Source organism: Pleurodeles waltl, chromosome 3_1, assembly GCF_031143425.1.
Source record: "Pleurodeles waltl isolate 20211129_DDA chromosome 3_1, aPleWal1.hap1.20221129, whole genome shotgun sequence".
NCBI classification, from domain to species: Eukaryota; Metazoa; Chordata; class Amphibia; order Caudata; family Salamandridae; genus Pleurodeles; species Pleurodeles waltl.
In genome coordinates, this window is record NC_090440.1 from 1,918,925,454 (window position 1) to 1,918,937,817 (window position 12,364).

At 42.6% G+C, this 12,364-nt stretch overlaps 1 protein-coding gene across 3 annotated transcripts in view; it reads left to right on the top strand.

The window, feature by feature from the left end:
• DPH1 (diphthamide biosynthesis 1) overlaps positions 1-12,364 on the top strand; it is a 1,238,545-nt gene that overhangs the window by 764,026 nt on the left and 462,155 nt on the right. The gene's annotated exons all lie outside the window — the stretch shown is intronic.

Genomic DNA, 12,364 nt, shown 5'->3' on the forward strand with positions numbered 1-12,364 from the left:
ATTTAGATTAATTGAATATAATTGTGTCTAATGTGAGTGTTCTGAAAATCGACCTCGATCCAGCAGTGTAGCATCTAATGCGAGCAAGCCTGACTTCCTCAAAGAGGATTTTTGGAGGGATGTTTTTCCCCAAGAATATTTTTTAAACATTAGGTCAGATTTGTACTTAATAGCACAATACTCAACTAACGTAGTTGCAAGTCCTAGGTTTTGCTTATAACTCTGAAGAGTTGCTAATGAAATAAAGCAATACTTTAACGATATGCTAAACAGATGTGATCTTCCCCAGGAGACTTTGGAAAAGGATGCCAGCCTTAAGAAAAAATGCTAATAAATTGTTGAAAATAGTGTGTTTTTGCAGTCATCTTTCCCGGAAAATGTCTGGAAATTCATCGGTTTTACAGGCTTTACGGGTTGGTTTGTGCTTCATAAATAACACATGCATAATCTACATATGCAATTATCTAGGTCTCATATTACTTCTTAAGATGTAGCTTGCATCTTTACGTACTTCTGCCTGCTGTTTTCTTTCGTTTTCTCTGCCTGCCTCTTCCTGATACATTTTCAGTATGATGGAGAATATTTCTGTAAGGCACAAGATAAGAGAATACAAAATTACATGTATGGCATGATCTGAGTTAGCGGATACTGATAAGTGGAGCTATCCTTCAGAGGTTAGGTAGATCTAACAGTCACTGGCACTAGCACTCAGATTACAGAGACCTTACGGGTTCATACCATAGATACATCTGTAAGGTTATCCTGGCTGTGGTTTCAGAAAACACTGGTGGTGATAATAGGAAAAAGCGTTCAACGTGGACAACAGAATAGCAGCCATAACTGCAAGTGCCATCTGAAAACATGGAAATACCACCAGCAATAAGTGCCCCATCACAGCATGAATTAGCACTCAATATCTGTTTTAAGTATAATATGGAAATTCAGTAATTTTGCCCCATTATCTTGACATTTTCTGCAAATACCCACATTTTGCTTTCAAATACCATATTTTAAATGTAGGTGTGTAAACTTACTACGCACACGATATAAAAAGCAATTTTAAAAATATTTCTTGTTCTTAATTTTCAGTGTTGGTTAACCCACACGTTGGTCCCCCCAAATTTTTTTTATTAAGTTCTCATGCTTTATTGTGCATCATGGACGTAACCTACAAACATGCAAGGTTTGTCCATTATATACTAGTAGTAGGTACCAAAGGTTAGGGATGTTCAGTTTGTGTGAGGATACTTATCAGGAGTCTTAGTTGCCCATCATATCACAGGAGGAGCACTATGCCATGGAGGAACACCAATTTAACAAGAATAGTCAGAGCAATGCCAAAGAAGCACACAGTGTGAATTTTGGAACCATCATATGCCACGACCACCACAATGCCTACAATATGCACCTTATTCCACAAAGGACCAACTAGTGCAAGAGCCACCCTAATATCTAAAATGGCTGCAATATTCTAATGGCCATCCCTCGCCGAGGCCAACTTATTCTATAGAATACACACAATATTCAGAGGTCCTCCATAATGCCTGTAAAACTCCCATGATTTCCAGGGCCACCTTAAACAAAGGCCACCAGAATTGAAAAAGTTGAACAATATTCCAAAAGTTACGATTTGCTAGGGTCCCCAAAATGCCTAAAGGAAATACAGTATTCTAAGAGCCATCTTAAGCCACTGCCACCATAATACCTAGAATGCATGTAATACTGTGAGGTTCACCTTATTTGATGATGACTCTGATACCCCGAATGCCCACAATATTCAAAGGGCCACCATAATGCCAATAATGTGCACCATGGTCTAACAACCACTAGGGTAGAATGTGCACGATATTTCAAGGACGACACATGCCATGGCCACCATAATGCCTGCGGTGACACAGGTTGGCTGCCACCAGAAACCAGGGATGAACAACTGTTATGCACATTCTTAAAGACAGAAACTATCCCTTGTGCTCACATTCATCCACCCACATGCAGACAGCTGACTATCCCTTGTCTTCTAACCTATCCCTCCTGCTTCCTCACTGCGAAGGAATGTATAAACCTGGACCGCACATCTGGTCAGATTGCTGCAGTGTCCTCCACCGCTCCTTGTTCCATTGGTGGCACTAACACCTCCTCCTACTCCTTCTCCTTGTCTCCAGCCTTAACACTGCCACCTGCAGTGAAGGTCCTTGGCACACGTCAGTGTAAATAGCAATGACGGGATTGCAATTGATCCCCAATGCTAAGGGGCCACTTCTTGTAGGTCTTGTGCTGTCACTTTGGTTGTTTGTGGGAGCATGAATCCTCTCCAGGTTCACGATGTGCCAAGACTGAATGTGGGTTGAGTGCATACAGCGTTCTCTCTTAGAACAAGCTCCAGATTGGACTTTAGTTACTAATCAAGGTAGAATGAGAGGGTCTGTAAGACAGATAGTGGATTTCAAGTAAATAGAGAACAAGTTGATTCTGAGCTCACTGGAGTATGATTGTATCCTCACAAGTCTTTACTCTCAGTGCTGGGGGGTTTGTTTGTCATCCATCTTTGTTAGGTAACATATGTGGTGTACTGGGATTTGCAAGATGGATGATGACAAAGACAAGTGCAGGTAAACATATCTTAGCAAAGGCAGTGCTTGGCCAATGCTCTGCTCCGATCCATCTCCCATGTTGTGATATTCAGCGTGAAACAGATTACTTCCTGTGAGTCACTTCCTGGCACCAGAGAGTGTGTGCATACTGGATGTAGTAAGAACAGAGGATCGAACGTGGTCGTCCTCTGATCAAGCACTCTGCCCCACCTCTTTCTTTTCGTGATAGTATACCAGTACTAGCAGGAGGGAAGAGTGCTATTCCATCTCTAGGGGGGAAAGCACAGTATTGCCTGTTCTTCTGGCTTAACCTCTACCCTACTGGACAAGACATCCACTGGGTTAGAGGCACTGAAAATCGTTCTGGGACATCTAAACTGTGTGAATGATTTACAATAAGTATATGGTGAATGTGTAGATGGCACTTGCTTGTCAATTACGCAGACACAAAAGTTGTTCTGTGAGGAGAGTTTCTGTAATTCAATCTGTTTTTTATAAACTACTGAAGTGTGCTTCACTCTCTGGCTTTGTACTGAGCGTTCTCCCACAGAGTGAATAGCTTTCTCCCTAAGTGCAGGTGCCAGAACACAGGGGACTTATTGACAGCAAGGTCAGTCATGCTACTGGAGAGCCAAGCTTAATAAATGCGTTCGCGTAGTCGCCGGTGCAGGGTTAATGTGCTCATCTAACAATGGGTACCAGAGTGGAGGCTCTCATCCAAGTCTACCGCTTTCATCCGTTCAGTGAGGCAGGGTGAGCACTCTCATCCAGTCATTGTAGCAAGGTAGACATTTGTCAGCAACCGGCTAGACAAAAACGCCCTGGAACCAGGCCGCCACTGCGTTAAAGTCCAGGGTAGTCAAGGATGCTGACTACACCATGAGGCGGTGCTTTGTCAGGCACCAGTAAACCTTATCAGAAAATAAACTGTTCCAGCTTTACCAGTAGGAGAACCCTCTTAGTGTACCATTTGCTATCCCTGTGGAAGCCCTTGAAGTGCTGTTGAAGAGCTACCTGCAGAAGAAGCTTGGTCGCAGCCCTCCTGCTCTATGAGGAGTAATGCAGATCTCTGGGAGAAGTACTTCCTTGCTCAGGACTGTATAAGAAGGGTCTCTGATCTCACACTTTCACCGTGCCACGTGATGTTAGATGGCAGCTATGTTTGCACTTATTTGATCTGCTCCATTACCTCGCTGCATGTCATTGCCTGGATCACTGTTGTTCTACCAGTGACTTTCTTAGAGTAGTCTTGCAGTTCAGTGTAAAGTTATCTTTGTTCTAGGGGTAGGTCTTTCCTAGAAATCCAAAAGTGCACTCTGGTTTAGTGAAAAGGCTGAAAGAAATGCAGGCTCTATCCTTCAGTGTTTATCATGATTGTCATTATAGGCTTTCTCGAGAGTGCGGTTAAATGCTGTCTCTTAGAGCGCGCAGCTGGTTGGATCCAGAGCTTTTAAGTGCTGAAGGGTCATTCGTCCATCCTCGTGGGAAGCTTGCACCAGGGGTGTTGATCAAAACTGTCAGCTTCACTCTGCTCGCGCCAGTACAGTTTGCACAGCGAAGTATTCTACACCTAGGCTGGTGGAGTAAATAGCATCGAAGGTAAATTCGACTAGGAAGTGATGAAATAAAGCAGTACGCATTAAAGAACTGGTTGCAGCTTCAGCATCAGTCAGGAAGTGCTCCAAATGAGCATGTTTTGGACAGATTGTCGGAGGGTTTACATTTTCCTATCCCTAGTGTTTTGGTGGGGATCCATCACAGCGCCTCTTGCATCCCCCTAGAGTGTTTACAGATATTCAGGGTAAGGTCACTTTTTGCCATTGCTCGTTTAATTTGTGCCACATATATTCCAAAGCCAGGCAGCCCTTTAACAACAAGGCTATGCCAGCTTTAATCAAGAAATCGAGACTGCGCTTGTTCAGAAGTAGGCGGCTCCGGGATCTTTGTTAAATATAAAATAGAGAAGTCATTAGGTGTGTGGCTCGTTTCAGACAGCTGAGGTAAAGTAGTTCACAGCTTGCTCACAGCACCCCATCACAGACTAAATAATTCTATGGAATTCCATTGATGTATTGATCTGAAACCATTGATAGTTCAAAACTATTCTATGTTTACATTGAATTTCTCGATAGCACTGGGGCGTGCAGAGGATCATTCATCCCACTCATGTTATTTCATAATGCTTCTCCGCACATGCACATCCCGTCTCCTGCCCCACACCCCAGAAACAAACAGGTTCAGCATGTGAGGCCCGTCCGGCTGCCCCTGCGTAACTTCTGTCCTGAGGCCGGCGAGTGCATAATATCTGAGACATAGAGAAGCAGGGCACGACTGGAAGAAAACCAGTGCACCCGTCTCCCGCATGCCCTGTGAAGCTTCCCTCCTGTACTTACGAAGTGCAGAGGCCTAGTGGCTCATGAAAGGCTGGTGCTGCAGAGAGGACCCGTTGGAACGGACCATTTTGCTGTGGAGTCTCGCTAGAGTTGTAGGAAGCCCCCTACAACTGGTATCTGCGTAACCAGTCCTGAAGATTTCCACGCTTTTGATTTTTTCTTTCTGCCATCAGTAAACATGGAAAGAACGTATTACAGTGGACATGCTAAAGAACCGGCCCTCACCACTCTGGGGAGGAGATGAGCCAAACTAGGAATGAACTCCATACTCTGCACAGCAGTTCAGTGTCAGAACTTTTGAATGAGAGCAAACACTGGAGGTCCAGCAAAAAAAATAAAGCGACACGAATGGGAATAACCAAAAAAGAGGAAGGTGCAAACTGAAGGGAAACTCTGGTGTGAACCATATGAAAGCGAAATCAACACACCAGCATGCACTATAGCAAGCACTAACTGACTAGAGGAAGGACTTCTTATAAGTCTGAGACGTTTGCCACAGAAGTCGAAATCCCAATCTTTCCTTCTGAGCTGAAATGTGGTGGTTGCCTTTTTACAGTGGGATGGTGAAAACGCATGTTACTGGTGTTCATGATTCTGCACTTCCACAACCCATGGTGGCAACTGAATCTGTCCAAGTTTTCAGGGGCTGCAGCACTAAACCAGTGATGCCACACACCATCCCAACCCTGGCCACCAGAGCCCCCAAACTTTCCCCAGCCTAGAGAGAAGACAGCACACCAGCAGCGGCTCCTCCGCTGGGGTGGAGGCGCCCCCCCCCACCAGCAGCAGGAGCAAAGCTTTTACAATAAAAGCATAATAAACTATGTTTAGTATGCTTTTATTGTAAAAGGGGCGGGGTCATGGGGGATGACAGAGGGGCTGGGAGTCTGTGCCTGCTGAGGGGACGGAGGAACGGCGCAGCAAGCAGGCACTTTTTTGTTTTTTTTACTATTTTTATTTCAATATTATCCTCCCCCCCCCAACTCCTCCCGCCCAGCCACACACCGGCCCTTTTAGTCCCCGTGAGCCGCGACTGCAGTACACTGATGCATCCTGAAGCAGGAGCCCATGCAGGTGAGTTCCAGTGCATTTAGTCTGTGCCGTGGTCCTGTCACCATCAATGTACTCTTTAACGAGAACATTTGCTGCTATGAATGGGCAGAACTGTTTACATTATTATTATTTATTTTTAAGTTTTATAAAATACACTTTTCCCCTAGATAAGCTGTTAAAGGCATTGCTTTCTTTCAGTGCTCCAAATTGAAAGCACTACAGTGTCCAGGTGGATGCTTTGAGGAAAAAAAACGTTGTCGCCTACATCCGATTCCTTCACTTTTTGTGGCATTTTACTAAATACATTCTTATATTTGTAATTCATTTTTATGTTCTTCATTTTTCTACCCGTTGAGGTTTTGGTTTGTTGTTGCTCATGAACCACTGGTATGCATTTCTCTGAGGAAAGCGTTTTCTTATATAATAATAACAATATAATGCATTTATCTCTAGCTGTGGTGCACAACAATCAATATTTTTAAAAGCAGGTTAGCTAGGAGTTAAAAAAAAATCATAAATACTTCTGTCATCTAGACTTTTCAAGATCTTGCTCCGCACCAAATGGAAAATGTATCTACCTAGTAAATCTGTATCTACCTCATATAACAAACAGATAGACCATTTCTAAAGTCCAAATGCCATCCTAGATAGTGCAAAAATGGCAGTAGATACATAGCACAGCACAAAGCTTAACATAAAAGTGCAAAACTCCCAATAAGATTTGAACTCTGCTGGTCGTACACACTTAAAGTGCAAAATGAACAAGTGAAATCTAGCTATTGCACAATAATATTAAAAAAGAAGCAGCATTCAGTAAGGAAAACACAAATGGGTTAAGACATCAACCTGCTTGGATAAGCAGGGAGAGTTTTAACCACATAATCAGAGTATATTCGCTTAAAGTGCGTATAGCACTCAGACATAATGTAATGTTCAAAATGCTTAGAAAATGCAGACAGCAATATGAAGCCAAATAACTCAAAACAATTAACCCCTTAGCTGCTGGGCCCTTTTTTGGCTATCTGGGGTAGTTTGCGCTTAGGCCTTCATAACTTTTAGTCCACATAAGCTATCCATGCCAAATTTGCATCCGTTTTTCCAGCACCCTACGGATTCTAAAGGTACCCAGAGTTTGTGGGTTCCCCTGGAGGAGACCAAGAAATTAGCCAAACCACAGCTAAAATTTCGTTTTTTTCAGAAAAATGGGAAAAAGGGCTGCAGAAAAAAGCATGTGTTTTTTTTTCTCCTGAAAATGGCATCAACAAAGGGTTTGCGGTGCTAAAATCCACCAGCTTTCAGGAACAAGCAGACTTGAATCAGAAAACCACATTTTTCAACACATCTTTGGCATTTTACTGGGACATACCCCATTTGTACTATTTTTTTGTGCTTTCAGTCTCCTTCTAGTTAGTGACAGAAATGGGTGTGAAACCAATGCTGGATCCTGGACAGCTAAACATTTCTGAAAAGTAGACAACATTCTGAATTCAGCAAGGGTTCATTTGTGTAAATCCTTAAAGGTTTCCTACAAAAAGTGACAGCTAAATTAAAACAATATTGAAATTGAAGTGAAAAAAGAACCATTTCTGTCCACGTTTTCTTCTATAACGTTTTCCAGCTGTGTCAGATTTTTGAGTGCAATATACTGTTACGTCTGCATTTCCAAAATGGCCACAAGAAAAGGTATTGAGAAACAGTGGTTATTTGCACATCTCTAAATTTCCGGGGTCCCCATTTTATCTAGCATGTGAATTACAGGGCATTTCTCAAATAGACCTGTCTTACATTTGGAAGGAAAAAATGTAGAGAAAGACAAGGGGCAATAAAACTTGTTCTTCTATTCTGTGTTCCCCCAGGTCTCCTCATAAAAATGGTATCTCACTTGTGTGGGTAAGCCTACTGTCCGCGACAGGAAACACAACATGGGGACACCACATTTTCCCAAAGAAAACTGACGTGTTTTTTGGAAAGTGCCTAGCTGTGGAATTTGGCCTCCAGCGCAGCCGACACCTAGAGAAACCTAGCAAACCTATACATTTTTGAAAATTTGATCAAATAAGGGAATTCAGAATTGGGTGACTTGTGTGGCTCTCACCAGCTTCTGTTACCCAGAATCCTTTACAAACCTCAAAATTGGGCAAGAAAAAATACTTTTTCCTCACATTTCGGTGATGGAAGTTCTGGAATCTGAGAGGAACCACAAATGTCCTTCTACCCAGCATTTCCTCAAGTCTCCCGACAAAAGTGGTACCTCACTTGTGTTGGTAGGCCTAGTGCACGCGACAGGAAACGCCCCAATACGCAACATGGATACATCAGATTTTTACTTTGAAAACTGATGTGTTTTTTGGAAAGTGCCTAGCTGTGGATTTTGGTCTCTAGCTCATCCGGTACCTAGGAAAACCTACCAAACCTGTGCATTTTTGAAAACTAGACACATAGGGGAACCCAGGATGGGGTAACTTATGGTGCTCCCACCAGGTTCTGTTACCCAGAATCCTTTGCAAACCTCAAAATTATGCCAAAAAAACACTTTTTCCTCACATTTCAGTGATAGAAAGTTCTGGAATCTCAGGGAAGCCACAAATGTCCTTCCACCCAGCATTCCCCAAGTCTCCTGATACAAAATGGTACCTTACTTGTGTGGTGGGTAGGCCTAGTGCCCGTGTCAGGAATGGATCAAACAACGGTCAATGTTAGTCCTTATATGAGGGCAACTGTTGACCCTGGGGTGGTCCATTCCTGACGTAGGCACTAGGTCCAGGCACTCAAGTGAGGTAGCGTTTTTATCAGGACAGGTGGGGAAACACTGGTTGGTAGGAATTTTGTAGATCCCAGCATATTCCTGTAGTTTGTGTGGCAGAAATGCAAGAAAAAATTCTGGGTAAGAAAACTTTGGGGAATCCACACCTCCGTGGGCAACCCCGGGTGTCTAGTTTCCAGAAATGTCTGGGTTTGGTAGGTTTCCCTATATGGCTGCCGAGCCCAGGACGAAAAATGCAGGTGCCTGCTTTACAAAACCAGGTTGTTTTGTGATAAATTTGATGTCTCCACAATACGATTTGGACGGTGGAATTTGAGGCTGAACTAAATTGGGAAGCTCCCAAGAGGGCATTCTCTCTGTGCTTGCCACCTTATGCACCTACTCTCTGGGTTGGGCTAACCCACTATTGTCCCGCTGCCCAGACTGTGCTTACAAAGGGACAGCAGGACGACTGTCCTCATCACCTCCCTCAGAATCACTGGAAGACGAGTTGTCGGAAAAATCACTCCCAGGGACTGCCCCATTGTCCTATCCCTCAGATTCTGTCTCAGTATCTACTGTCTCAGTCTCTGATCCTACGTCAGAGCCGTCCTCTATAATCCGAGTTGGGGCTTGAGCAGCAATCATCCAACAAGACACCATCTCTGCTACTGGCTAAACGCTCGCTCTAAAACACTAGCCTCGGTAGACAGTCACAAAATTGCTGGTGGGTGTGTGTGTGATGCGTGCAACAGTAAAGGCCAGTCACCTTACCTTCGCTTCTTCCCTCAGCCAGCACATTCTGTCAAGACACTTAAAAACCAAAAAGGAAACACTATTACATCACCTTGTCACATACCAATCATCACAGTCTTTAGCGCCTCTGGCACCCAGTCCAACAATCATTATTGGTGCTCCCACTCCCATGACCTCCTCCTCGGATTCCCTCACTACCACCCAGCAAAAGTGCCCTTTATCTTTCCATAGCCCCCCTCGCACATACATTCCATTTGTATTATAGCCCAGGTAATGACTGGCTTTACTGATCCACTCAGCCATTTACATAAAATACAGATTTGATATTTGCAGTAGGCAAATAAACTTTCTGCGCTACTTTATGGCATCAAAACTTCCACTAGACAAAAGTCAGATACTTTTGTAGCAGAAACATAATCACAAGAGTTACTTGACTTTTTTATTGCTGCCTAAAAGCTACAGTTAAAACGCGTCAATTGAAGTATGTGCATGGCTTTGAAGACGCAAGCTGCAACTGCAAGAGAACTGGTGGCAAATACACACACACACACACACACACACAGACAGACACACACACATATATGTATCACTTTTATATGTGGGTGTGGTTTTCCTGGGGGCCTATCGCGGCCCCCAGGTGAACCACACACGCATTGTCAAAAGTGATCTCTCTCTCTCTCTCTCTCTCTCTCTCTATATATATATATATATATATCTCAATATATATGTCATATATGTCAATTTCATTTAAAAAAAAAATATATATCTACACATATATTTTTTAACCCCTGTGGGGGCGCTGTGCTGCAATCCAGGGCCAGGTAACCTTTCAGGAAGGCCTTGCTTGAAGGGGGAGAATCTTCCCTTTCATACGAGGCCTTCCCGAATGGTGGGAAGACCCGGTTGGGTCCGTTCTCCCCACCGGAGCAGGAAGCGGCCTTACCTCTGCTTCCCGCTCCAGTAGGGAAAAGAGATTGTGACGTCAATGCGTCAGCGAAAGGTGCGGGTAGGGGGATGGGAGAAGAAGACAAGGAATCTCTTCCGTGTCTCCCATGGGTATTTAAATAAAAAAAATCCTCTCCAGTGCAAAGTACCAGAAGATTTTTTAACCCCCTTTCTGATGTCGGCCACAGGTCGTGACCAACACCAGGGAGGTCGTGTGGTCGTCTGCCAGTGGCCAACGCCCGCACTTATAAGGTTACAAGAAGAGGATCTTAATGTCGACAAACAAATAAACTCCACTTCTCTTATATATTAGTGTTCCCCCCCCTGCACACAGCAGGATATAACACCACAGCTGCTCCAATTTATCGGTTTAGTTGTTCCTCTTGGGTTGCATATGTTCTAACTCCCATATCCTACTCACTTTAATTTGCCATTGACCAAAATATGGTCATCTAGGAGTTTTCCAGCAATGTTAAATGAATGATCTAGCAATCCAAACTGCAACAAAGATAAACTTCTGTTTAGATCTTATGAAAGCTTGGTTATTAGCCAACACCCCAAAAAGTGCTACTAATAAGCCTGGCTCCCCCCTTTAAGATATTCTGTGAGATAAAAAAAAAAGTAGATATCTGCTGTCAAAACAACTGCAGGGCAGGACAAGTAAACAAAAATGTGCCCAATCTCCCTGTGCCATCATGATACATATAAAGCACTTGTTGGAAACATTAGGAAAACATTTATTTAAAAATGGGGTGGGGTGTATAATAAAGAGCCCATCTAGCAAAGAAATATATTCTTTTAAAATTGGCCACCATAAACAGTTTATGCCCAAAACATTAATGTCCACCCACTGATTTGGGGAAATAAGCTAATTTCTTAAGACGCTTTGGGATGTAGCTCACCTGAAGTTGCTGGTGCAACACTTTATATCAACTCCAATCATATTATACTTCGAAACTAATTTAAAAAAAGTTGCTGTGAATGGGTCTATATCAGGATTTACATTCCACAAGAAGCTGGGAATTTGAGAGAAACTGAACCATAGGGATGAATTCTCATCCACTAGCTGGCCTAACTGCTTCCAGGTCTTCCATCTACTATGATGCTAAAATCATATAAGATGCCACTCTCAATCTTTTCCAAAATGCAGTTGTGGATTGAGAGATCAGCAAACCCAGGCTGTCACTCTCCTGTGAAGACAAAAACAGGATGGCCATCACAAATGTTGTATTTCATCCTAATTCATTTTTATGCAAAGTTATTGCTTTTAACAATTTATAATTAGTTTTCTTGGGGTATTTCCAGATTTAAAAAAAACAAGAACTGCAACCCTAAAAAAAAGATGGACATCAAAAATACTGTATTTTAGCCCTAATTCATTTTTATGCAAAGTTATTGCTTTTAACAATTTATACCTAGTTTTCTTGTGGCATTTCCATGATTAAAAAAAAAAACTACAATCCTAGTTTCTGCACCATCATTCTTAAAAAAAATGTCTTAGGTGCAAATGGATCAGCAAATTGTGCATGATAATCAACAAGGGCTGCCTGATAATTATTGATAAAAAATAATCATATAGCGCCAACCCGCCCTGATCCTTTGCTAATTGGATAGCTGACAAATTGATGCATAGGAGCTGTAGTTTCCATATAAATCTCCTAATTAGACAATCCATTTCCTTAAAAAACGTTTTGTTAAGTCGAATAGGTACATTAAAAAACAAAAATAAAAGGATGTTTTAATTAAAATCAACTTGGCCTATAATAGAAAAAGGTAAAAAATAAAACTACAAGAATCCAACATTCTCTTTGCACAATGTTGCATGATTATTTATCTCCTACAAATCAAGAATGTTGGAGGTGATCAAAACCCCAAGATATCTA